At 35.7% G+C, this 27,930-nt stretch overlaps 1 protein-coding gene across 2 annotated transcripts in view; it reads left to right on the forward strand.

The window, feature by feature from the left end:
• Positions 1–27,930, forward strand: part of Unc5c (unc-5 netrin receptor C) — a 369,278-nt gene that overhangs the window by 20,874 nt on the left and 320,474 nt on the right. The gene's annotated exons all lie outside the window — the stretch shown is intronic.

A 27,930-nucleotide genomic window follows, 5' to 3' on the forward strand; every position in this document is an offset into this window, starting at 1 on the left:
GGGAACTGTAGTTACAGGTTGTTGTGAATTGCCTTACATGGGTGCTGGGAACAGAGTCCACATGCTCTGCAAAAGAATCAAATGCTGTTAACCTATGAGTCATTCCTCTAGCCCACTGTTCCATTTCTTGAGTCTTGGAACTTGATATTTTAGAGGAATAATGAAGTCACGGTTGAGATTTGAATATAGAATGCTCCCCCCTACTTCCTGCTGAGAACTCAGTGCCCAGCTTGTGGCCCTGTGTTGAAGCAGGAAGAACCATGACAAAGCTGAGCCTCTCAGGTAGACGAGGCTGTAAGGAAAGGTGGGTCTTAAAGATGAGACCTAGCCCTAGTTCCTGTCTGCTGTTCTTTTTGCTTCCATTCACCAGCCGTGTGACGAGGCCACTGCTTTGTACGCCTGGCGAAGTCCACTGAGCCACTCTACCATGTCTTCTCCTTCGTGCTGGACTGAAATCTTGTGCCTTATTCATTCTTCCATGAATTGTTCGGCCAGGAATTCTGATCAGTCACACAAAAGTAACAAGTACTATCATCTCATACCTTCTCAAATGAAACCTGCATAACTAAGTTCTGGGATTCGGGCGGGGGTGGTGGTGGGGTGACTCAGTGGTTAATACTGAGTACTCTTGCATAGGAGCTGAGTGGTTCCAGCACCTACATGCCTGGTTCATAACCACCTGTAAGTTCAGTTACTCCAGTTACTCCAGTTCCAGGAACTCTGACTTTCTGACCTACATGTCACTGCACTCATGTGCACAAACCCACACCTAGACACACACACACACACACACACAAAATACACAAAATTTCAAAAATAAAAGTAAAATCTTTAAAAAATAAGCAATTTAAAAAATATATGAAAATATCAATTATAGAAGTAATCCTGAATTTTTGCTACATGTACCTTGTAAATGCATATATTGGTATCCCTATTGATTAGCAACTAAAAATCTGGGAAAGAAAAAAAAAAGGCTGAGAATTACTCTAGTATTTTTTATAAAAATTAAGCTTGCCTACCAAACAGTAATCAGCAGTCTTTCTTTACTGATTCCGTTTGGTAACACTGATTGGAAATATTAATTTGTAGTTAAATATTCTGTATTTAAAAGTGACAGACAAGCTGATACAAAATGAGTTATAAGTACGGTGGGTCCAGAACCACCAGTTGTACACTGAGACACTGTCTCAGCAAAGTGGATTAAATACATCAATATTAGTTAATTTATTTTTAGTATATGCAATGTATTAAATATGAAGAATAAAATCAAAGGTTAAAAACTGTGGTAGCTCTTATTATTGTTGTAAACTAATTGATTGCTACATTAACAAACATCATTCGTGTTTATAAGTGATAGATTTTAACATTAATTTAATGTGTATTAAATGTATATTTTACCATTAGTTGTGTAACATTTAAAGCTGAGATTTATATCAGTTGAACTGAGCTTATTTAAATTAAACTAATGTGATTTTTCAAAATAACCAGTCTTGGAGCATTTATTATTACAAACTTTGGAAATAAGGATAAATTCAAATAGTAAAATGTTCTCATATTTTAAGATTGGCTTTTGAAAGCGGGGTGGTGGTGATACCTGTATTTAATCCCAGCATTCGGGAGGCAGAGGCAGGCAGATCTCTGTGAGTTCAAGGCCAGCCTGGTCTACAGAGCGAGTTCCAGGACAGGCACCAAAGCTACACAGAGAAACCCTGTCTCCAAAAAAAAAAAAAAAAAAAAAAAAAAAAAAAAAAAAAAAAAAAAAAAAAAAAAAGATTGGCTTTTTGAAAAGACTTTATTTGCATGTATGTGTTAGCTTGCATGAGTGTATGTGTATCATGTGCATTCAGTAGTCCATGGGGGCCAGAATAGAGTACTAGAACCCATGGAGCTGGCTGCATAAGGGAACTAGGAGTTGAACCCAGGTCTTTTGTAGGAGCATCAGATGCCCTTACCTGCTGAGCCATCTCCCTAGATGTGTCAGTTACTTTTCTACTGCTGTGAGAAAGCACCATGACCAAGGTACCTGACAGAAATATAAGGGTTTATCTAGAGCTTACAGGTCTGATGGTGAATGCAAAATCATGGTGGGGATCATGGCAACAGGCAAGCAAGCATGGCAATGGAGCAGTGGCTAAGAGCTTAAATCTTTACACACAAACTGGGGAGGTATAAACTTCACAGCTCACCTCCAGTGACACATACATCACTTCCAACAAGGCCACATGTTCTAATCATTCACAAACAGTTCTATCAACCTTGAAATAAGTATTTAAATATATGAACCTATGGGGACCATTCTCCTTCAAAACATGCCAGGATTGACTTATTAGTATCTTCATTTGATGATATTTTTACTAAAAGCTAGGACTGTGCTTATATTAAAGACTTTTTGGTTAATTCATATTGCTGTATTTTGTAGTGTTATGTTTTAACAGACCTAAAGTTAAACTGTTGGCTAGTTGTACTTATGAAAGAATTAGTGAAAACAAGGATTCTTTGGTGGTGTTGTTGTAAACTTGTAATGTTGATAAGAGATTTAGATCATTTCCAGTCTGCAAATAAGTTTCAACAGTACAGAGCAAAATCAACATCATGAAAATACTATCTCAAGTTCAGAAACTGAGAGGCCTATTTTGTAGTCATACTTAATTTTCCCTTGAATTAATTCATTATGAAATGATAGGGATATAGTTTGGTGATAATTATTTAAATGATTGTTTTAATTTTACATTAATTTACTAAGTGGAAATTCTTAGATATTATAAGTAGTGAATTTGTTCTATTATCGATTGCTATTTACACTACACTTTAATTCTTTTAATCTATTTCTGATGATTCTTTCCTTTTTTTAAAGCATTTTGTCATTGGCAAACACACTTAAACTTATTGAGAGGTCTGACAAAAGTTTGCATGTATGTGTATTTATACATCATAGGGACAATCTTCTTAAACTATTTCCCTTATCACTTTCATTTTTATTATAAAACTTCAGGTCTGTCTATCATCAGTGAGGTCCATAAAGGACAAGATGTCTTATTATGAAGGAGGCAGAGAGAGATCACATAGTTTATTGCCTACATTAAGTCATCTTGTACATAAAAGACAAAGTTACTGGAAATTACTCCCTTTCAATGGATGTCACCATAAAGAACACAGCAAGGTCATGCAATACATTTTTAACCATAGGGGAGAAATTAGGTTGAGTTCATGGTGTTTTTTTTTGGAATTAAACACACTTTATTCATGTCTAAAAAGTTTGTTGCTGGAGGACTTCTCTCCAGGTTCCCCAAGCCCCGCAGTCCCACAATCCACTTATAAAATAATCACTCAGACACTTATATCACTTATAAACTGTATGGCCATGGCAGGCTTCTTGCTAACTGTTCTTATATCTTAAATTAACCCATTTTTATAAATCTATACCTTGCCACGTGGCTGGTGGCTTACCGGCATCTTTACATGCTGTTTCTCCTGGCGGTGGCTGCAGTGTCTTCCCCCTCAGCCTTCTGCTTCCCAGAATTCTCTCTCCTTGTCCCACCTACTTCCTGCCTGGCAACCTACTTCCTGCCTGGTCACTGGCCATCAGTGTTTTATTTATATAGAGCAATATCCACAGAAAGAGAATGTTTAACTAAAACGTCCACCTTTCCATTTTTGCCAATAAATGGAAGCCTTTCCCTGTGCACCTTTACCTTTTCATGCAGCAGATGTGAGTTTCATACTGTTTAGTGCAAGAAGTAAAACAGTTGTCTTTTAATTACAGATTATTCTTGAGAAGTATAGAAATCAAAATTTGTCAAACAGACATACAAACATGGACTATGTTTTGACCTCTTTTCTTCCATTCCTGTTAGCTGCCATTATGTGTGTGCATGTGTGTGTGTGTGCGCACACACACATGCACACACACACAGACACACAGACACACAACACACACACACACACACACACACACACAGAGAGAGAGAGAGAGAGAGAGAGAGAGAGAGAGAGAGAGAGAGAGAGAGAGAAACTGTTTCCAGATGACTGCTGATTTAAGGACAGTAGCCTCTCTCCTTAATAGCAAAATGTAAACCAGAAAGCCTTGGCAGTAATTTTCTGGTTGTTGACTTATGTTTCCTAGTTAATTTCTACTTTAAGAGCATATCGTAATTAACTGAATGAGCCAAATAATGACATTCTTTTAGACCAAAAGTTAAGACTTTAAAACAAGTTTCTTAGCCACCAGAATCTATTATTATAGCTTGACATGTAAATATTTCATTATGAACTTTGACTTTCCATAGGGGGTGTAAGCTATGGTGGCTTCATAGGGGACACCATCTGAGAACATCATTGACATTCCATTTTCATACAGGGTACATTGATGATTCATTTCAGTACTTTACCTCTTATTAAAGCATGATTGTCTCAGGGTGTTTCTGTCTATGATTTAGAAATAGTTTCAGCACCCTCATTATGAAAATTACATATGGATTTTTAAAATATGTATCTTGGTTGAAATTTTTAGTGGCACAATTTAAATTGCATGCATTTCACATTACCTTATGCTGTGAAATTTACAAAAACAATTTGATTAAGTATCTCTAGATGAGGAGTGTGCGAGAATAATAATGATAGAGTAAACGAGTCAACTATAATATTCACAGTCATAAAATCCACAAAGAAGTTCTGTAAAAACACGCGAGCACTGGAAATTTGCTCAAGAATTTGAATGTAGATCTAATCTGAGTTAATTCCTTGAGCATACGCAGGCATTTTGGGAATAAGAATGAAATAAACGTGTGGGAAACAATTAGTTCTCTTTGGTCGGTTAGAACCAGTTCCCAAAGCCAGCATCACAGGGGAGGCCCTTCTCAAAATTGCTGCTCCTATGTGTATTAAGCTTCCTTTTGGCATTTTAGCTTCCAAATGTATTCCATCAGCTTCATGTTCAATGTTCCATTTTTTTTTTGACAGGGCCATGCAAGCCAAGGCTTTCTCTAAATCAACCAGACTTCAGTAACCCACTAATTTGGCATTTTTTTTTTAAAAAAACACATGAGGAACTGAAACCAAAATGTGAAATTGACTTGCCCTGTGCTCTGAAACTTGACCCACACATAACATATATTTCTCAGATGAGGAAACAGACCCCCTTGGAGCTCAGTGTTCACACAGATGCTAGTGTGGATGCAGGACTATACATCTTATGCCCCTTGTCACCCAGCTCCAGCTGTTTTCTACCATGCTGCACTGTGTCTTCCACTTCCCCCAGCCCAGGTTTGTATTTCTTGCTTTTGAGTCGTAGACTCCCTTGACAGATCCAGCAGTCACAAGCTCCAGTTCCTACTGGGACCATTGCAATTACATGAGCAAGTGGGCTGGGTGTAAGCTGATGGAAACCACTGGGGACTGTGACAAATCAAAAAGCATAAGTACTGTTTAAAATAAAACTTTCGAAGTCTGCGTTGGAGGTGTATAGGTTCAATAGGGTGGTAGCGTCTAATTACTCAAAAAAAAAAAAAAAAAAAAAAAAAAAAAAAAAAAAAGAGGCCAGGTCTGTTTTTCTTTAAAATTTCTTGTGCAAGGCAGGCCAAAGAAAACATGCACACAAGTGGACATTTGCCAGCTGCCTACAGACTGCAGCCCCTATTTCTCCAGTGTGTGCCCCCAGCCACAATAATGATGGTCTCTGTTACTTAAAACATTCAAGGCATGATTTTTTTTTACATCACATGTTTTATCTTCCCAATCAAAAGAAAAATTAAAAAAAGGAAGGAACTGAGGCTCTACCAGTCAAACAATAATTTACCAATGTGAAACAGCTGAATTCAGGGCCAGGGTTGGTGGATCGTGTCTGATTCCATAACTTGGGATCTTCCTCTAATATCCTCTAGCCTCACTGTTGGTTCAGCTATTGATCCTTGAATTAAAGTTCCTGGTGAACAGATAGAGTTGACCAAAGCCCATTTTAATTCAGCATCTCAGATGTGGGTTGGATCACCACGATGTAAAAGTATTACCATACTCCAGAGGAGAAGAGCAACTTTGTACAAAGCTTGGTATTTGGCCTTGTGACTAAGCCAAGCATATAAAGTAATAATTACTTTAAGGGAGACTATAATAATTTTTATAATTTAAAATCACAGCTCTACAGTAATACAATTCCAACTGCTTATTTAGTTGGCTCCTAGCTGGGTTGACATGCATATCTTCTCATTTTGTTTCTGAGAAGTAATATATTTAATAGACATTAAATTAAGGCTTAAAAAAACTTTTTAGATGATTTATACATTTTACATTCATTACAACTTGATTTAGTATATATATATATATATATATATATATATATATATATATTGAAGTTATAACTCTGATGACTAGGTTCATATGTGATTTTTATATCATTTTAACTGTATTTGTCAAATGTACATTATCTTATTCTTCCTGTTTAACATACAACAGCATCATTGTCACTGTAACAGAACTTGTTGAACTTAAACTTTTCTTTGTTACTTTATCTCTCTTGCCCCACAATACCTCTGTGTGTGTTTTTATGTTTTACCCCTAAACAGATACCAAGTTACACTTCATTCCATTATCCAATTGCACTATCTCCCCATAGTTTCCCCCTCTGCCCTTCCATCTACAAGCACAGATGATCAGTTGTGCCTAAGAGAAGGGGATGGGAGGTCTCTCAGGAGTGATGCTGCAGTGGAGGCTGTTTCTTCCGGTTCTGATCTCCTTTACTGGCCCAGTGAACACAGCACTCTACTGATGTGATGTTGGCTGCTAAAGGCTCACAGCTGCTCACTTCCTTCTCTAAAGAATCCCTTTGGGTAAAGGAGGAGCAATCTCACCTGATAGGCCTCTGCAGTCCTTTGATCCCCCATAGCCTCAGTGGGGTAGCCCACTCAGTCTCTTGTGCAGAATCCCCTATGCAGCTCTTCCAATAAACAGAGTTTAGTGCCTCCACTGGTAAGTGAGAAGATTTTTCTGTCTTCTTCTTTACTCTGGTGCCCAAGATTGTTCAAAGCCAGAAACCAGAAAAGTTTTTGGGGTCTTTGGAACCTAACATTTATGTTAGCATATGTCTAAGAATATGTGCTTTTGTTTTTGAAAGTACCTGGTAAAGATAAAAAAAAATGACTAATAATAGAAAAAGAGATATGGTAGTGATTTCCATAATTCTGCAGGGGATTATGAGAGCTCTGAGTATAGAGGCTAATGGTGATAATACAACCTAATGTAATTTTGGAGGTTGATTCACCACTGAACCTTTAAAGACTAAGAAAATACAGAACATTTTTCTCCATAGATTATAAACAAATAACAATATTCCTGGTGGATTATTTTCATGTTAGTTCCTTCATAAGGATTAATTTGGTAATATATAGTGAACCTCTGGTCCATCTCCCCGGCTCCCTCTTCACTCACACGTAATATCATATTCCTTTCCTCCCACTACCTTTTACCCAATGGCTTTTTTTTTTTTAATCACACTTACTCTGTTTTTATTGAAAAATGTTAGCATTTCATATTTAGATGATCATAGCTTCTGGTTGTTTTTAGCATACTAATATACGATCTATTGAGAGCTTCTTTTATAATGTTTTAGATATATAATTTAATAGATCAATTCCAAGTATAAATGTTATACATCTATATAACGTTCAAATAATGGCTATTTTTAACAAGCAGTTGTTCAGTCAGGTAATTATTTGTAGATCATCTTGGAAAATTGATTATTATTTAGTATATACAATAAAATTGGTCTGGAGATAAATTACTGGAAGAAGTTTTATAACTTTTTCCAAATGGGTGGTGTATATTTGTGATTTACTTTCAGTTTGGTGTTCATTAGGTTAAATTCAACAGTTTGTAACTGCCAGTTTTCTCATTCACCAAGCCAAGACCCAACTGAATGACAAAATTAAATAGAAAATTATGGTGACTTTTTCATATTTTAACCATTTTACTTGGCTGTGTATTCCCTCAACTATAAAATTGGATAAAAACTGTAAAAATATGATGATTGATTTGTAGAGTCCAGATATTTTAATGAGTAGCTTGGAACACATTATGAGGATTTATGGCCCTTCCTCACATTTTTTTGCTATGTATGTTTACTAGGAACTAAATACCTCTGTCCTCCCAAGCTTATAGATTAGCATACTGATTTTCCATGGGATGGTTTGTGCAAGTGGGACATTGGAGAAGATGTTAGCATTATATGAACTCAGAAAGTAGAATTCTTAAATTATTTGTGTGCTTATAAAAAGAGTAAGAGTCAGGCATGTGATACTTGCTTGCAATTTCAATACTGAGAAAGCTGAGGAAGGATGGTAATAAGTTCTAGGGCAGCCTAGACTACATATCAAAAACAAATAGGAAGAGACGGTAGAGTACATGTGTCAGTGAAGGGCCATGTGGGACACACCTAGGAAGTGGGCCATCACCAAGAAACAATCTTGCTATACCTGGATCTCAGACTCTCATTCTTCAGAACTATGAAAACAAATGCTTGCTGTTTAAGCCACATGATCTATGGAAATGTGTTACCAACTGATGTCTTCATTGGTGATTTTGTTGAGAGTGCTAGGCTAGGAGAATCCTCACAAGACTATAGAGGAATGAAAGGTGCAGAGATAGACATTGAATAAAATAGACTTAAAGGTATTTCTTTCCAGAAAATAGTTTGTGATAACTTCATAAATCTAAATTTGATGCTCTATTTTTGATCCTTTATAGAAAGAAATAATGTATAGCTCTTTGGACAAAAGCATTCATATCAGAGTTCAGATAAAAGCTTTTTAGTACATTTTTAAAAATATTTTTACCATTTTGTAATTTGGGAGACATAGTAAATAATATAATGTCAGTAAATATAGTGAATAAATCACTCATAAGTTGTTTTTAAATGCTGAATTTTAACCTTGCGTTTCAATCTTGTGATAAACTTCATCACTTTAAAAATAATTGAATTAATTTGGAACAATGACAAAACAAAGATGCACCTGTAACTATATTTTATATTCTGTATGAAGAAGCCATGTGGTCCAGAAAATGACCTAGAAATTTCTGTCAAGTTCAGACTTACTGAACTCTGTGACTTAGGGAAAGTCATTTTAACCTTTTGCAGGTTCAATCTTGTATTTATCTCAAAGATTTTGGAGGTTGAATAGAGACTCTTGGTGTGCAGCTTCTTGGAAACACTAGGAATTAATCTCAGAATTTCTATTAGCATGGTTTTAGATATTTTCCAGGGTTTTGGCACTGGTAATATGTGGGTTAATTGTTATTCTGGGAGTGGATCTCCTTCATTGTTAAGTCAACACATGCTGTGAACTTTTTTTTTTTTAAATCTCTATAAAAGATGCAGGTATCTGCAGTTATATAAGGCAAAAATACTTTCAGCTCTGTGTGCAATCTAGGTTTGAAGGTAAGTAGGGCAGACATGGGAAGAAATGGGAAATCCATGAAGTCTCTGATTTCTGTTCCCTTATGCACTCAAGATAATTAAAACAGAATTAATGAACACTCTCCAATTAATTCCATCTCTTGTATTGATATAGAAAAGTATTGGCTGGAAAGTAGTTAGACAAGTGGGTTGATTTTAACTTTAGTGTAAGACATTCCTGTTAACATACTATACAAATCAAAATTTGAAGTATTGAATGTTATTTGGGTTTTATTTTAATTTTTAATGACAGGGCATGGGTAGGTGGGAGCATTGTAGGTGTGTGTTTGATAGCATTTTCTTTTTTGATAAAGTTTTCTAAATAAAGGCAGCAATATTTTGGGACACTGGGCAGCAGTAATGATGATAGTTTGATAATGAGATAATCTAGTCTATTTTATGGTCTATAAAAGATGAAAATCATTTAATCACACTGAAATGATGAGGGTGGTACATGGCCTAGAGGCAGATCTCTGTTTTCTCTCTACAAATGGATTTTACTCCTCTGGGAGTTTCTAGTCTTGCTTTCACATCTGAATACCCATTCCCATTTCTGAAGTGTTTTGTATTAATTGCTGGGATTTTTTTTTCCAGTTGGCCATTAAAGTTAAGCAGGATCCACCTAACAATTTTCAGAATTTCCTTTAGCTTTCTTGTTTTTCTCTGTATGGCCTAAAGCAACATTTCCATGTGTCGATTTAACCTTGGAGGGATATTTTTGAAAGGATGATCCTCGGGAGTTTGGTTTCAAATATAGTACTATTTCCCTACCACACACACTCTTTCCCCCCTTTCAAAGGTGACTTTGGGAAATATTACTTTAAATCAGTGTCTTTAATCCTCTAGTGTTATGACACCCAAGTCAATACTTTTTTCACTAAACAAACCTCATTTATATGTCTTTAAAAAATACGGTGCAAAGTTATTGATGAAACACTGACTCCTAGAAAAGCAACCTCTTTAGCAAATATTAATTAATAGGATTTTATTTGATTACACATTGAATGCAAGCTCCACACAAAGTCAATCTTGTTTAATTACTTTTCTATAAGTTAAATAAAAATATACTTATTAAAGATGAAATAACTGAAAAACATTTTTTCTGGTATGTTGAAAATTATGACTAAGTCTTTTCAAAGGAAAACTCCTGAAGGTAGAGTCAATTTCTTTGGCCTTCTTTCACATTTATACATTTTAAATCAGACCATACAGTTTCCTTTAAAAGTATGCACATCTGAAGTAATTTTTAATGTAGTTTGCCTGGGTTTAATAGCATCCTTACCAGGTTTTTGGACTTTTGATCTCATTGTTGCATATGGAGTTTTATCTTTAGTGACCTCTACTCTGCTTTCTCTACTCACGGATAAATAGAGTGTGGCAAGAAGAAAGGGAGAAGGATCTTGTTAAATGTAAATATTGGGTATGAGGCAGCCTGTGATTTATCTGGAGTGAGAGAATGGGCCTTGTTTCTCAGACACCAGCACCAGTGACATTCTGGCCAAATACTAACAAAGATACTTGCTTCAGTTCTGAAATCTGGCTGGGCCAAGCGTCTCTGTCTGGTGCTTTATCAGTTTCTGGACAAGGACTGCAGGGTTATGTTGAGTAACACATTCACTATCTCAGGCTTTACTCCTCATTAAGAAAAGGAGAAGAAGAAGAAAAAAAACCACCTTCTGCTGTAATGTGATTCCTGATTAGAGTGAATGCAATCTCTAACGTCTCCCAGATGTTTTAAAGTCACTCATGTCGCTTGCAGAGTTTATAAACATGATTTGTCTACTGGTTTATTCTTTTTGGAGCAAACATCTTCCTGCTTGAAGAAAAAAAAAAACCTAAATCATAGATTCAGTGAGTTACTTAACATAATTTACAGTATGTCTAGAAACAGTGCTGAATTGCAAAGTTTGTGATCAGTGGCACATTCTCAGAAAGGACACATTTGCACCCCCTAACAGAAATGGGATCATGCCAAAAAACCCAGATGTCTCTTCTGAATGGTGGACTTCCTTTTAAAATTGTACCCCAACTCTAGCTTTTTATAATAAGAAAATATTTTGCAATGTAATACTGGAAAGAATATTAGCTTGTTAGTTTAATTCCTAGAATTGTTGTTTTATCGTGATATTTTTAAGAGCACTTAATCTGATTATTATTTGCTTGTTTTATCTCTTTTCTGTGTTGCTTCAAACTTAAGTATTATGTGTGCTTATGATAAAAACTGGCACACCCTCTTCTCCTTTCAACTGTGTGCACTTGGCACCAGGTATCACATCCAGACATCTATACATGATAATTGTAACTCAGTTTTAGATACTGGGGGTTATAAATCCTGTAATTTTCAGGTTTAGACATAAGGGAATAAAAAAAATAAAGATGAAAACTTCAAAGAAGTAAGTATCAGATTTAGAGGAAATAGGAGTTCTCTGAGTTTATTTAAGGAGTAATACAATCTTGAACTTTAATTTGAGTTAAACATTTTCATAAGAGTTATGATTATTAGTAGTTTTTCTGGGTCCATTATTTATAAAGCAAGATTAATATATTATGCTATGTAACCTCTATAATTATCCTGTGTTGAAGGTAAAATAGGTGTTAATGTTTTCCCTCCACTTAACAGGGAACAAAACAGTGAATGATGGAGCCATGAATCTTTCTGAGCCTTCTCATGCTATGGCGCTGCCTATAATCCTCCATCCTGGAGACTTTCCTTATCTTTCATCCTGCTCTCCCTGTGTGGCACTCACTGTCAGTCCTTCAGGGCATAGGAAGTGTCAGTCTAAGAAGAGATTTTACAATGAGTGCTCGAAATGGAGCCTTCTGTTGCTTGGTTCTGCAAGAAGATAAACACCAGATGCCAACATTGATGTGACAACAATTATCCAGGCTGATGAACACAATGACAAGAGCAGTGAACTTGGGGGGGCAGTGCTAGGGAAGCTTTGGAATCAGTGGGAGATTTTGCAGATCCATTACTACCTGTATTTAGAAGGCTCCTATGTGCACCCTGCAGAGGGCAGCTGACCATGCTAGGTGTTCACATACAAGTTCATCCATGAGCTCTCACTAGGTGCTAGCAGGATATCTCAGAAAACAAGCATTTGATTTTCACTATCTAAAAATATCAGCTGAGCTCCAAACTTACTCATTTCACTTAGACTGATGGTCATATATGTGTGCATCCTCCAGCTGAATCTCAGGGAACCAAGAATGGTTGAAATTAAAAAATAATCTCATTCAGGAGGCAGAGCCAGGTGGATCTCTGTGAGTTTGAGGACCTCATCTAGAGTGAGGTCCAGGACAGGCACCAAACTGCATGGAGAAACCCTGTGTCCAAAAACAAACAAACAATAACAAATAAACAAACAAACAAAATTTGTTCAAGTCAAAAATGTTTTCTTTTTTTTATATTTAGAATCTTCAATAAGCATTTATATTTAAGACACTTCTGTTAAGATTCATATGTTAGTTCAATTGGAGATATTTTATACCAATGCCATAAATGTTCTGATTTTAAGTACTTTTTTTTCAAGACAGGGTTTCCCTGTGTATCCCTGACAGTCCTGGAACTCACTCTATAGACCAGCTTGGTCTGGAATTCAGATATCTGCTTGCCTCTGCCTCCCAAGTGCTGGGATTAAAGGTTTGTGCCAACATACCCAGCTATAATTTATGTTTATTTAAATGAAATAATTGAATACAGCCAACCTATTATAAAGATCTGCTCTAAAAATATGGGTAAACATTATTTTCATATTTTTTGAGAGAGAGCAAGTTCTTTGTGTGTGTTTGGGGGGGGGGTGTAGTCCCAAAGTATGTACAGATAGTTATTTCTCACTTGAGTATATAGGCACAATTTATAAATGCTATTTAATAAAACACATCTTGACACATATAGTGTCAATACAGATATACATATACACTATGAATCAGTTAGGGAAGTATTTGGCTGATGTTTACACATATTTCTGAGACATCTCTATCCATCTCCATCTTGATTCTGTCAACTTTCACTTTGGCTAATGCCACCAATGAAACCTTGAACAGAAAATTGTGAACTCTAAAAGTAAGAATTGCTACAAATGATTTTTGTGGTGTTGTGAATGTGTCTGTGCAAAAGTTGATCTTTGTTTCAAGATAAACCCTTTCTAATAAAAGTCCTGCTGGATGAGATAGGTGTTCTTCTTTAGACCATTTTCCTGAGTCTTTTGAATATTAACTATCCACCATGATTACAGCTATTTAGCTGCATTATCCATGATTAACAATCACTTTTTTACTGTGTAGAAAATCTTAGATGCTTTCAATGATGCATTGCATTCAGCTAAAAAATAAACCAGGTTTACCAAGAAAACCTGGTTTTAAAGGAGGACTACTAAGTGAGCTTTGTGGATTTTATCATTGGAATTTCATTTGGACACCATGGCTGCTCAAAATCATTTCTACTAATATTGCCTAGCAGGATTTAAGGTTAGACATAACTGGACCTCACTCAGATTCTTGTAATGATTTTTTAAAGAAGTGAAAAGAGCCTATTCCATGACTACTGCGGCATGATTATATGTCATGACATGTATATTAGGAGAGGCATAGATTATGTGAGAAGAAATTCTTGAAGATCTTTCTGAATTGGGATTATCATGTTCTATAAATAAAGCAGTTGATGTTGATCTAATATTTATGTATTATAAAAATCTATCTTTATATACAAATTAAATATATGTAAGATACTATGTCCTAGAAATGGAAAAATTATAAGGAATAAATCACTATTAAAATATTTATCTGTTTACGAAATTCTGAGTACTTGCTGTTTGCAGAACATTGATTTTATATACTTTAAAGTCAAGTAAAAGCAGTGGAGAATTGCATAGAACACTATTTAATTGTGATCACAATAATTGTCTTGAAGGACAGAAATAGTAGCTGAAATATAATGTCATTTTTGGATGTTGCCAAAGAAGTTTATTGGGAGTAAAATGTTTGACTTCCAGAAGTTTCATAGGAATTGCCTGTGTAGAACATTCTAATCGCCTGCTGAGATTTGCCAGAACTGTAGAGTCTGTAAATTAGTCAGGCATTATGCCTAATCACCAACATTCTGAAAGGCCTTGGTTTGTTTTATGATTGTACCTAATGAGAAACATGATTTTCACCCAGTCTTACCTGAATTTAGTTATACAAACTAAACAAATATTTAAACAAAAATGTACATTTTATACTTGTGCCATTCTTTAATGTATTAAGCTCTTTTGTTATAGATTTGGTCTTGGGTTATTATATGCAGTTGATAATTTTTGAACCCTGGTTTTGTACAAACACATTCTGGGGAAAGAGACCTTAGGAAAATGAGAGCTACATTACTGGAAAGGATGAAACTGGGGAGTATCAGATATCCATGTCCAGAAACAGGGACTTTATCTGTGCCCAAGTTAACAGATTTGACATTGACTCTGAAGTGTACCATCTGCCCAAAGCATAGGAGAGCACGTATTTATAGAGCCCCACATTATACAAGTGATGTGCTTGAAAGTTCAAATTGTTAGGCAAGCGGTTTATTAGTTCTAAAATTAAAAAAAAAATTAACTGTCCAAACAAGTTATATACACATTAAGAGATATGTCATGATGGGTAACTATCTATTGCATGCAAGAAAAACATACTTGTTTGAATTTTCAAACTCCCAGAGTATCTAAGCCAAGCTACAATGAAGTTGTTACTTAGCACCCAACCTTGTTCATCTATTTCTTTCTTAAATTTGGTTTATCTATCTATCTATCTATCTATCTATCTATCTATCTATCTATTATCAATCTAGAAATATAAACAAAACTTTAAGAATGTTAATTTTAAATATTCTGTTCATGTGTCTCGATAATATGTAAAGCTTGAACTTGTGAGGAAATTCATGGGCCACCATGAGATTTTAAACGTTTTTCTTCTTTTGAGGGAAAAAGAGAAGAAATGTTTATGCTTATTCATGCTAGCAGGGCAACATGAGCCTGAAAGATTCTGCCTATATCATTGGCTGGTGTAACAGAAGAGAAGTTGATAAGGGAAAATTGCCCTCTAACTCAGCGAGATTATAATGTATTTGTTTCTCTAACCATTGCCTTCTTATCACGTTATGAATGAAGGCACCACTTAGCACACCAAGCAAGAGTGTGCCTGGCATGCTCAACCTCCATCTAGCTAATGCCCCTATTGCAAGACATAAATAGATTAAGAAAAATTCAATATTTTCTCCCCTCTCCCACCAGAGCAGCCCACATTAGTTGTTTCCTGCCATATAATTGCATTACATGCAGGGATGTGATCCACAGTTAATGGCAGTAACACTCAACTGTCACTTTGCTTTTAGCCTTGGTCACTCAGGATAATTTACATATTTAACACCGTGACAAAAACTAGATTTGTCAAACCACTTGTGGAGGTTGCCCTGGAACCTCTGTTAGAAAAATAGCTGCTTACGGTTATGAGTGGGGGTTTCTTTTTCATTTTCTTTTGTTCCCAGAGGGCCACCTTTGTCAAAGATTAAATCATATACAACACATAACTGACATATGGTGAGTTTCTTAATTTATCATAGACTATTGTATCCTTAAAATATTGCCTACTTAATAGAACAACATCTCTAAAAAAGCTTTTATTACTTAAAAATTAAGTTTTAATTTTCATTTCTTAAAAACCAAATAAAAATTAAATTTACTTGGTAGTACCAAATAACGTGTTTGTCTCCCTTACCCAAAAATAAAAACATTGAAAACTTAACTGATCACAGTCCTGACAGAAACAAATAACAATTCAATTCTTATTGACATGTGAGAGATGGTAAGCTTTGGGACACTGATACAAATAAAGAGATATCATCACTTAGGCACACTGGTGGGAGAGGGATTTGATTTGCAGAGGTTTGTAAGCATGAAATTGGAAGTTCTCAGCTCTATTTGCATACGAACTCTTTCTAAAACCCTGAACTATCCTTTCACACAGTACATTGTTCTGAGAAAGGGAATTAAACAATAACTAATTATGCAGGAGAACTTCTCCTTGTTATTTGGTTGAAAAGTTCTCTGTCAATAAGCATAATTGCCTCACTGCAGTCTTCTCTTTATACTTTCAGCCGTGTGCATGTGCATGTGTGTATTCGCAACTATGGAATGGACAAGTTGGTTTTTTTTTCCCCCATATTTTTTACTTACTTGCTTCTCAAGTTCCAGCTTGGACTTTTCAGTAGTCAGTCCACTGACACTAACCAAAGAAAGTTCAGATCCCTGGAGGCAATAGGAGAGCCCTTCCTGTTCTGTCCAGTGCCTCTTTCTCCAGATTCCCTCCTCATGTTTTTCAAGGCAGTTGGTGCCCGTACCTGCATGGTGTTTCCTCCCTCATCTAATATGTTTTCTTTGTTTTTCCTTCATTTTCCTGCCAGCACCATAGGATCTTCACAAGCAACCTTCTTATGCAAACAAGGCCCATAATGCTCTCCCGCAGCTCTCAGATGTGGATATCTGCCTTGTTGCTGCATGGTCATTGATACAGATTTCTGTTTTTGCTGATTTCTCCCATTGCATGGTTCTCAATTGCTGTTTTTCTACATCACATAAAAGGAAATACTCCAAGAAGTGTTCTTGTAGTGTGTTGATGTACCTGAGAGGTAATTCAGTTCTGCCATAGAATGGAACTGTAGCTCTTCAGGTTTCTTCTGAGTGGAAAGTTTGATTTAAATATAAGGAGAAGAAGCCCTCCATTCCATAGACAATGATTGTTGTTTGGTGGTGAAATTTTTTGAATTTTTACATCTTTCTAGACCTCTTCCCCTGTATGTATTTTAAATATGTTGAGTACTTAATATTTAAAATATTAGTGATATACCCCTTTTTTCCATAACTTAAAAAAAAAAGTTTTAATTTCCCTTAGTAATTCAGCAGAGCCAGCCTGGCATTTCTAAAATTCTATAAAAATATTAAGGTTAAAAAAGTACTTTTGATCCTAAGATTAATACAGATTTAAAGTATTCTGTCCTTAGACAACAAGTACCCCCCCATACACACACACACACACACACACACACACACACTCAAAGATGTACAAGGATTGCTAACCTCCTTATGGTGCGTGCCTTTGACTCCTGCTAATTTGACAGGGCCAGCAGCGCCTCTATCTGCCTTGCAATTATCAAAGGTTGTAGGGTGTTTCTCTTGGATAAATCACAAAATCATTAACTCCTCTATCACTGGAAGTGCTTCCCAGCTATTCTTTCTGACTTTCTGAATCAATATCCCCAGGGTATCAGTGTTCTTTTATATTGATCAGAAATTATGAAATCACTTCACCCCTTTCTCGGGGCATTAGCTAATGGGGACCCTGAGAAGAAGCTGATTGTCTGTGATTACTCAACCACTTACATGTCTGTGTAAGCATACTGGTCTGCCCAGTAAAAAAAGGTAGAAACTGAGTTAGGAGAAGGTTGACACAATTTTTAAACAGTACTACTGAGCAGATTTCATGAAAGTTTCCATCCTATAACTTTTCTGTTAATATTCTTCATGATCAAATTATCTCCCTTGTGGTGAGTCTGAGGTACACATCTCCTACTTGTATGGCAACAATGGATACCTGATTTCATTATAGCACACCCTACTTACAATAGCAAACTAAAGATGAATTATTAAGGATAGAAATCTTAGATAAAGTTTATTAAAACATTTTCAAACATATATATATATATATACACATTTATGTACATAAAATTGTACATACAACAAAGTAGAATTAGAACCAAGCCCCACAGGAAGGTGATTTGACATTAATCTTATATTAACAGTGCTGGCAAACAGTGCACATTGATGCAAGATTTTTGCATGAAAGAATGAAGGATGCAAGGAAAGAAGGAAGGGAGGGAGGGTGGGAAGAAGGGAGGAGGGAGGAGAGAGGGAGGGAGAGAGGGAGGGAGGGACAGAGGGAGGGAGGAGAGTATTCAATGGAACTAGTGATTTTCAGAGCTGTAGTCACTCCCATTTTATGACTGAGCTCAGTGTTGCTTGCCCTCTAGTGGTTTAGTTTAATGGACTTTAATCCTAGCTTCTGAAAGATAACTATTTACTTGATAATAGCAAAATATATATAGTGAAGCATTAATAAAAGTACAGGAAGGGATTTTTACTTTCAATAAATGCATGTGTAAAAAATCTTATGAAGTGAAATCTATTAAGAAAGATTTGGGAAACCAACCTAAAAGACTAACCCTTAGCAAAGTGAGTATTTCATGTGCCATGGAGATTTTGAGCCTAATATTACTGTATTTTAGGGTCATTTCCACTTTCTACCTTCAATAAAATATAGATAGAAGTTTAAACTGTTTACTTCTGTGAGCCAAGTATTTCATAGGTGAAAACAAAATCTTCTCAAAATACCATAATGTATAAAAATAAAGACAAGTTTGCCCTTCGTTTAGGATGTTGTAACTACTGAGACATCAACTGACAACTTAGACACAAATTCCACTGGTTAACATTTAATTTCATTTTCTACTACTCGTATTATTCATGTTTGGTTATTATAAAATAGTCATTTGGATTTAAATGACCTGCAGTCCTAGCACAGAGTATGATCTAATGGGAATTATATTAAATGAGCAAACATAAAGCAAATATTTCCAGAAATGTTCTCGTCCCAACTCACTAATTATATACTAATTATCTTTAGTCTATATAGTCCGAACTACTTTTTAATTGAATTGATAGCAGGGTGCTTACATTTTAAATAATATCTCAAGCAGCAGTGGTTCCGTTATTTGAGTTATCTGACACCCACATTGACTGGGTGTCAGTCTTGAGATGGTTTTTAATTAAGTCTCTTTTTGTTTTATGCCAGCATGTCCTTTTCTTGCTTTGTTTTAGTTTAAAGCATATAAAATAAGAGTAAAGATGGGGTTTTGTTTTCTAACTGTAAAAGAGAACCTGGAAATTAGGAACTGAAGAGTGAAGTGTGTGCAGTGGAGCATAGCATTGTAGACTGATAGTAAGAAATCAGTCTATGAATGAGGGAACTTACAGTAAAACCTCAGCCAGGCCTCAGTTTGACGGACTTTACTTAGTGGTCCTGGTGTCATGCTAATAACTACGTTGAAAAATAAGAGGAGTGTAATAACTGCAATATACTTCCTTTTAAAAAGCTGTTAAAAAATCTTGTTTTCTGGCTGTTTAGAGTTGTCATTGATGCAGCTGTATTAGTCAACAGAGAATTTAAACAAATATTGGTTTTTGGCTGTACTGGGGATCTCACCCCACTTCGGGCATGTTAGACAAGTTCTCTGACACTTAGCAGAATGCATGGCCCATAAATATTTTAACGTTTTGTTATTTCATTCGTAACATATTCTGAGTTTCATATCTGATAGAAAAGATTGTGTGCCATCAGTTTGAGATTTACTTGAATTCACTTTTGAAATTTAGAATTATGTAGCAAATTCTTCCATAATGGTTTTAAATTAAAAAAAAAGATATTCAATTGTGCTTTCACCTCTGGAATATTCATCATTAGCCCTCTATTGGCTTCTAAAGGGAAATAAAATGTCTCGGCTTCAAAGGTATATGGGATACCATGTTTAAAAGTCTTTAGGCCATCTCGGAACCCACTAAATATTAATGTGCAATGTTAATCTCCAAGTGGCATAACATAAAATTACCTTCAAAATTTATTTGAGGAGTACTTTTATTTTTTTCCTCAAAACTTCTAGAGACATAAAATGCTGATTTGTTCTATCTTGTTTGGGAACAAATAAAACCTGAGTAAGTCATTACAATAAGTAGTATTTTCAAAATGGAGAGAAAGGAAAACAGGTTTGAAGAAAAGATGAAAATCATAGGTCATCAAAAACAGAAAGTACAATTTCAAATGTTGTTTTGCTCCCCTCTTCCATCTTCATCGAACAAAGAGTACATATGTTAGCAAATACTACTCATTGAATGAATGCTTTCATGGAGCCAGACTATACAGAGAACATAGGATATAGTGAAGGCTTTAATTTGTCATCTAGAACACATAGAAAGCTGTCAACATTTAATGAAGAAATTGGAATAACAATGATGACAAATAGTCATCACTTACCTTAGGAACTATGTTCACAGTGCTTCATAACCCTGTGGTATAGGGAGGGGCTAGACAGCAGACATCAAATAATTAGTTCTAAGACTAGTTAATCTAGTGACTGTTGCAGCTGACATGCATATATTTTACAGCAGTGTGGTGAGCCCAAAACATTTGGTCTCCTCAAATTATATTATACTGTATAAAGAAAAGGATATATAGTTAGAATAATCTCAAACTCATCTGAAAAATGGACCCAAGCTGCAACAGTCTGTAACAAAAATTTTAGGTCTTTATATGAGGGCACCAGGAATGATGAAGAGAAGGTAAGCTTAGAGATTCTAGAAAAGAAACATTAAGCCTCAGCTTTTGACTTAATTGTTTTGTTCACATTGATTGAGGGACGTGGAGTTCCCTGTATCAGTTATAGCTGATGGGGGCATTTTGAACATGAAGATAGAGAAATTATTACCAATGACCAAACTTAGGAGCACATATGGATGATATAGCTGCAGAGAAGATGATTTGTCTGAATTTTAATGGTCTTGAGTTGGAAATGATGTCAGCATATCAGAATTATGTAACTGTTGGGAAGGAGGAAAATGCTACAAATAGTTACTTGGTGTCCTCGTATCCATGGGATAGCTGACATCAAGAGAGGATGTGAGGTTTCTAAGGCAAAGGATAAAATAGGAACAGCTGAGGCCATAGGATCTGCTCAATGTTATAAGTATATGGGGAAGAAAATTAGAAAAGGAAGTCTTTAGAACACGGCAACAATAGTGTTGTCAACCCTACATAGAAAGATATTTTTTAAATGACAATATCCAACCTTGTTGAGTAAGACCAAATGGAAAGAGAATCAGGAAGGAAAAGTGGTAGTTAAGCCATTTTAAGGGCTGGACTGTTCATCTGTCACAAGAAAGAACTCATTAAACATCCCACAGTTTCCAGCTGACATTTATCTATCCTAATTGCCCAGTGTTCATCATTAGCTTATTCTTTTTCTTGGTATGTTTAAATACATGGCCTCTTTTCTATCTGGCAATCACTTCATTAGAAGTTAAAGTGATTACCCTGTAATCTTGCTTTATAAACCAAGCTTCAGATTACCTGGAGTAAAATCTTGAAACCTGGAAAAGGCCACATGTTTATTAAATTTTCACATACTGACAGAGTTCTAAGGCAGGAAGGGGGAGAACAAGGGAATCTGTGGCTATTATGTAGAACTGAATAGTATTGTAAAATAAAATAAAATAAAATAAAAAAAAGAAAAAAATTCTTAAACTCGCAATAAAATTGCAGTAAATTTTAGTGACTTAGGATGCAAACATACAAGTGTGGTTTTTTTATATATTACATATTGTTCATATCACTTGTTTCCTGTATTATAGTTTTTAATATACTTACCTTCCATTATATAACACAGTAACTAAAAGAAAATTGAATGTATTTTTGAATTTTTCATTCTCTTACACGGAAGAAAGCATTTTATATACTTAATAGAGTTGAACTGTTTAACAACTGCAGATTGGTTAAGTTGTTACTATTTGATTTTTTCCCCATAGACTTTATATCCGCCTAGTGCAACTTCATAGTCATTTTGTTAGGTCTACTCTCCCTCTGTAGCAATTAACCTTATGCACCATCCGGGAAGTTTTAAATTTAAGTCACTATGTCATATTTTTTATGGCACATTCCATTCAAAACAGCAGTTTTAAAATATGCATGTGACAAGGTAAATTACTACTGAGCATTATGTTTAACTAATTGTCACTTAGGAACAAACAACATCAGATAATGTTCATGGGTTGGTGGCATATCTTACTTGAATATGCTGTACTTGAGCATCAATCAAATACTGCTATTTATAGTACCTACTATTCTGAACCACAGAAAAACAATATTCTAAATAAAAATTCTGTAGTTGTGACCAGGGAGATGCTCAGTTGATAAAAGTACTTGCTGTACAAGTTTAGTAATTTGAGTTTGGTCCCCACTGAACTATGCAAAGATGGAAGCAGAGAATGAGTTCTGCATAGTTATCTTCCAACCAATGCATGCACACCATGGCATGTACATCCACAATACACATCGTGACATGCAACAATAATCAAAGCTTAAAAAAAAATAATCAAAACTTAAAAAAATATGCCTCACATATTGTTCCAGAGTTGAATGTATTGCAATTACCTAATGATTTTACTTCCAAAATTTCTTTTACTTTCTTCATATAGCATCTAAGATCTTGTCAACTTACAAGAAGAGATCACTGTAGAATCTCTTCACAGATGAAATTCAGCAACCCTGGATTCCTTTTATCTACTCCTGCACTCGTTCAAAGACATAGGCAGAATGAAAATTGTGATAGTATTGTTCTTTCTGGAAGATATAGTTACTCTCTTCTGGTAGGAGCTGTGGCATTTGCCATTTCAGTACATCCTGGAATTCAAACAGAGCTAACAGTCTCACTGATATATGCAAGGTTATATATGCATATATTTTTCCTACACTGTAGCCAATGATAAATTCATCAGTAGATTAAGACATTTTCCAGAACAAAAATGCAATGTGCTCCTGTAACCTAAATGTGGCAAGTGTTAAGTAAGAACTTGGCAAAATAATGGTCAGACCAATTTGCTTTACCCGCTTAAAATATCATGTCACCCAATGACTAAACAAAATGTTTATAAGGCATACAATGTAATTAGGAAGTAAATTCCTGAGATATATGGCTGAAGGGTTTGAATAGCACCATTCCTGAAGATGAATCATGGCCTTTGATGAGAGTGGGCTACAACAATGCAGGCTTTGAGAGCCTTGCAAAATCCCAATTAAGTTACTGAAATGTTTCCACAGTTTATTTTTTTAGGATCTTTTCCATGACTACTCACTCATAAAGACCTGGCTGTGGAAGGAAATTGGGCAGAGACTTTTGAATCAACCTCTTGTTTGCCTAGCTCTATTGACCTGGATAAGGGTACCTATACTTTCGGGGTTGTAAGTTGTTTCTTTGCTACTGTTCTTAATTTAAAAATTATTCTGCAACAATGAATAATTAAAATAAATTTCTGATCATTATTTGAAGCAGGAATCACAATTCTGAAGTATTTGCTGATTTTGCTCTTTGATTCCAGTCACATTAAGCATTTTCAGTTTAAATATTTAAAGAGTATCAGGAATATGTAGGTTAATCAGCCTTGGAGATATAAAGAAATTAAAGAAAAAGAGGCCTGAGGCCATAAATTTGAGAGAGAGCAAGGTGAATGGTCACATGACAGGCATTGGAGAAAGAAAAGGGGAAAATGTTATTATATTTTAATTAATTTTTGAATAATTATTAAATATAATAATAGCTTATTTAAGATATTTCTGAAGAGAATATTGTACAATGCCATATCATAAAAATTATAAAATTAAGTTGAAAGTTTGATATAATGAAAAAACATCAGCAAAGGTTAATATGAGCATATGCATACTACATGTACTTATAATATCTTGTAAAGGCTCTATATACCCATATATATATAATAGAATTTTTGAAAAGGAGGCCAGAGGCCATGAATTTGAAAGAGAGCAAGGTGAAGAGACACATGACAGGTGTTGGAGAAAGGAAAGGGGAAAATATAATTATATTTTTAAAAAATTAAAAGAGGAAAATTAAATATGAACAGGTGGGTATATTCAACCTGTTTAAATATCATAGAGTGGGTACATGAATCAAAACATCATATTGGATTTCATTGTGTATGTATTTTATGCTTTACCTATGAATAAATAACAAATTTAAAAATCATTTTCCATTTTTTAAAAGTCTTAATTTTATTTCACAAAATGATTCTTTTATCACTCCTTTTTATAATGTGTCAGCATTGTTTTTGAAACCATAGTTCAACTGTGTTATCATGTTTGTAGACTTTATAATTCTTCAAACTCTGACATCCTTAAAAAGTTCATAAAATCATGGCACACTAAATTTTTGATTTCGTGAACTTGGTTTTAAATCCCGATAACTGATTTTCAAAAATGATGTTAACTTGTTATGCTACAAAGAAGTGGTTCACATGTTAAATATGGATGGTTGTCACAGGCATGGGTCATGATGGCTGCCCCACATGGACAACTGGGAATTTGAATACAGGAAATTAAAGAAATGCTAACCATGTCTAATTTCTTTTTCTACCATATTTAAAACTGTGTTGTGGATAATGTTGTTCAGAGAAAGAGCTGTTTGCAGTAGTAACAGGAGAAAAGCCAAGGTTTTCAAAGGCAGGGAAAAATGGAAAACCTTTTCTAAGGACCCAGGAGAAGGAAGGAAGGGCTGTGTTCCTGCCAGGAACTGAATGTTCATTGTTTCATAGACCATGACACCGAGACTTCAAGACCAGAGGTCTTGCTTTGTTGTGAAATATAAATGGGGTTAAGATAAAAATCACACATGGCAAAGCTGTCAGGCAATTTTTGTTCAGGACTCCTAGTGCTATTAGGCAGTGGTGATTGACGGACACAGACGTGAAGCTCCTCTCTGTTTGATGTGGTAACAGTTAGGGACAGTGGTGAAAGAGAAAAAAAAATAATAATGTCATCAGGTCCTGTATTTTCTTTGTTTCACTGAGGACACTTCTGAAAGTTTCCATTGAATATAGCCTAATTTTAGGGGGAGGGTGGAGCAGTTGAAATGGTTGCTAGTAGTAAAGAATTTGGAGGAATGGAGAGGAGACAGGATTGAAGTTTTTCTGCTGAGTTGGTCAGATGGTTTGGCATATCCTTCAAGTAACAGGATAGAAATATAATACGATGTCCTAAGTCATATTGGTTCTCAGTTGTCTCAGCAGCTCTTAAGTAGCTAAGTTGGGGGCAGCAATATGGCTGACAGGTAACAGCACCCGTTGACCAGCCTAACAGCTGATTCCAACAGACTGTCCCCTTTCTTATCTCCATACTCCTGTCATGCCATGGTGTGGTGTGCACAACTGCAAGTGTGTGTGTGTGTGTGTGTGTGTGTGTGTGTGTGTGTGTGTGAGTGTGTACACCCACAATATAATATATAAATATGCACAAATTTCTAAAGTCGCTGAAGTTTTCAATTTGTTTGGCCTCTAGTTATTGGTGTTTTTCAGAAGCTTTATATACTAATAAATGCCAATACTTTTTTCGTTATTTGTTTGTTTTTCGAGATAGGGTTTCTCTGTGTAGCTTTGGCGCCTTTTCTGGAACTCACTCTGTAGCTCAGGCTGACCTCGAACTCACAGAGATCCTCCTGGCTCTGCCCCTTGAGGTACTGGGATTAAAGGCATGTGCCACCACCGCCTGGCTATCAATACTTTTGCTAGAAAAGAAATCTCTGATTTTGTTGCATTAGAAGAATACGCCAGATGATCCTATCATACCATAAATTACAGCCAAAGTAAAACTGAATAACAACCTATTAATGTTACAACAGAAACGTATACATTGTTCATTAATTACAACATAAAGGAAATGGGAAGACATTCGAGCAAAACATTTTTGATGAATAAGAACTTCAGATTTGTAAGATATATAGGGATTAGAAATAAATATGTAATGTTTTACTAAAGAGAGACGAAATGCTATAAGACTAGTGAGAAATGAGGACATCATTTGGAAGCCCTTTTGAATATGCTACATAGCAAAATGTTTGTGAGACAGAAAATTTAAAGATCCTGGCAGCAGTTATTACCTCTACAATGTTCAAAATAACATAAGCCAAAATGTATAATCTGTCCTAAAAGAAAGTTATGGAAATGATTTTATCAAGTGTTCCATACAATGAAACTGTCTAAGTGTTGATTTTGCTGTTGTTAAAAATAATAGTGAGCCAAGCAGTGGTGGTGCACACCTTTAATCCCAGCACTTGGGAGGCAGATGCAGGCAGATCTCTGTGAGTTCGAGGCCAGCCTGGTCTACAGAGTAAGATCCAGGAAAAGTGCAAAACTACACAGAGAAACCCTGTCTGAAAAAAACAAACAAACAAAAAATAGTGAAATGGTAGCCCACATATACTGAGGACTTTGAGATATGAAGTGAAGTCTGTTTTTAGTATTATATATCACCATGTAATCACATGATTACAATCTGACTGAATGGGACTCTAGCCCCCCAAATAGTATAGATATCTAAAATGTTTACATGAGAATAATTTTTGTTACAGTTCTAATAAATATTTTATTCTGCTTTTTTAAAATTTTTTAAAATTTTATTTTATAATTTAATTTAATTTAATTTTACATGTCAGCCACAGATTCCCTTCTTCTCCCCCTCCCGCCACCCCTCTTTCCCCCATCCCACCCCCCATTCCCATCTCCTTCATGGCAAAGACTCCCCTGAGGATTGAGTTCAACTTGGTAGATTCAGTCCAGGCAGGTCCAGTCCCCTCCTCCCAGGCTGAGCCAACTGTCCCTGTATAAGCCCCAGGTTCCAAACAGCCAGCACATGCATTGAGGACAGGTACCGGTCAGTCCCACTGCCTGGATGCCTCCCAAACAGATCAAGCTAATCAAATGTCTCATTTATCCAGAAGGCCTGATCCAGTTTGGGGCCCCTCATCTATTGGTTCATAGTTCATGTGTTTCTATTCGTTTGTATGTTTGTCCCTGTGCCTTTTCCAACCTTGGTCTCAACAATTCTCGCTCATGCAAACTCTCCTCTTTCTCACCAGTTGGACTCCTGGAGAAGGGCAAGGGTCGAGGGAAAGAGAGCTTAGGGGAGTGGGAGATCCCAGCTGGATCAAGAACAGAAAGGAAGAACAAGGAATAAGAGACCATGATAAATGAAGACCACATGAGAATAGGAAGAAGCAAAGTGCTAGAGAGGCCCACAGAAATCCACAAAGATACCTCCACAATAGATTACTGGCAATGGTCGAGAGACAGCCTGAACTGACCTACTCTGGTGATAGGATGGCCAAACACCCTAATTGTCGTGTTAGAAACCTCATCCAATGACTGAGGGAACCAGATGCAGAGATCCATGGCCAGGCCTCAGGTGGAGCTCCAGGAGTCCAATTGGCGAGAAAGAGGAGGGTTTGTTTGAGCGAGAATTATTCTGCTTTTAATAAGATAATCAGGGCTATGCCAAATAAATTCTAATAAGCAACTCAGGTAGGATAAATTATAATGCTTATTTTTTACTAGATAGTCAAGTATAAATGTCCATTTGATTCTTTCATCAAAGCTAGTGAACAGGAAAGATAAACACACTACCAATGTACAGCATCCCTCTAATGATGGCATTGTACTCTAAGGACACAACAGAACTGTACATTTCAGTGACCTGATTTGACAACAAAATATTAAGGGAAAATAAATAATTACTTTACCATGTCTGCTTTTAATTGAGAAATGAACATTTCATTTTCAATTATAAGAAGAAAGAAGTTT

This window comes from Peromyscus leucopus, chromosome 6, assembly GCF_004664715.2.
Source record: "Peromyscus leucopus breed LL Stock chromosome 6, UCI_PerLeu_2.1, whole genome shotgun sequence".
NCBI lineage: Eukaryota > Metazoa > Chordata > Mammalia > Rodentia > Cricetidae > Peromyscus > Peromyscus leucopus.